Genomic DNA, 1,119 nt, shown 5'->3' with positions numbered 1-1,119 from the left:
TGCTATTCATATTCACCACAAGGCTGGTGGTTCAAACTCATAAGCTCCTCCTCAAAAATCCTATACAGGGTTGCTATGATTCGGAATCAACTCAACGGCACTTAATAGTAACAACAGCTATTGGAAGGAATCCTGGTGTGGCACTGTAGGATACACAGTAGACTGAAAGGTTGGTTTAAACTGAAATGTTGGTGGTTCAAACGCACCAGCCACTCCTCAGAAACCCTCTACAGGGTTGCTATGAGTCGGAACTAACTCAATGGCACTTCACAACAGCAACTATTGTGAAGACGACATATAACTGGTATCATTTTAGTATGATTGTTGTTTTGATTTGCAATTTACCTACTATTGTAAAAGAGCACATTAATGGATATTTTGTTTTATTATACACAGGGCCAACACTGAAGCCCCTAAAACAACATCCAGGAAATCAGCAATTGCTCAATCAAACTCTATCTCAGTTTAGACAAATTAGCATTATTTCAGCCTTGACAAATGTTTCAGGTTTCTGTCTTTGATTGTTTTTATTGTTAGGTGCTGTTGAGTCATTTCCAACTCACAGTGACCCTGTATAAAGTAGAACGAAGCTCTGCCTGGTCCTGCATGATCCTAATAAGTATTATTATGTTTGAGCCATCATTGCACTCACTGTGTCAACCCATCTCATTGAATATCTGGCTCCTTTTCATTGAATCTCTATTTACTGCCACCACTCATCAGTCAGCGTGTCATATTGTAGTGGCTTAAGTGTTGCTGTGATTCTGTAAGCTGTGCCACTGACAATTAAATACCAGCAGGGTCACCCATGGTGGACAAGTTTCAGCTGAGCTTCCAGTCTGAGACAGCGTAGGAAGAGGGAGAGACGGACTACTTCTGAATATCTGGTCACTGAAAACTTTATGAATAGTAGTGGAACACTATCAGATACCACCAGAATATTGAATACAATGAAGAGCAACAGAATATTATTAGATATAGTGCCAGAAGATGAGCCCCTCAGGTTGGAAGGCATTCAAAATACGGGTGGAGAAGAGCTGTCTCCACAAGATGATGCAAATAGAGTCGTTTTCAGGACCTTGATTTGCCGGTGGGCACAACTCAAAAGGAGAAGAAACA

The sequence above is a fragment of the Chrysochloris asiatica genome, unplaced genomic scaffold (genome assembly GCF_000296735.1).
Source record: "Chrysochloris asiatica unplaced genomic scaffold, ChrAsi1.0 scaffold00021, whole genome shotgun sequence".
Taxonomy (NCBI): domain Eukaryota; kingdom Metazoa; phylum Chordata; class Mammalia; order Afrosoricida; family Chrysochloridae; genus Chrysochloris; species Chrysochloris asiatica.
The sequence above is the reverse complement of the archived record's forward strand: the minus strand, read 5'-3'. Positions refer to the sequence as shown.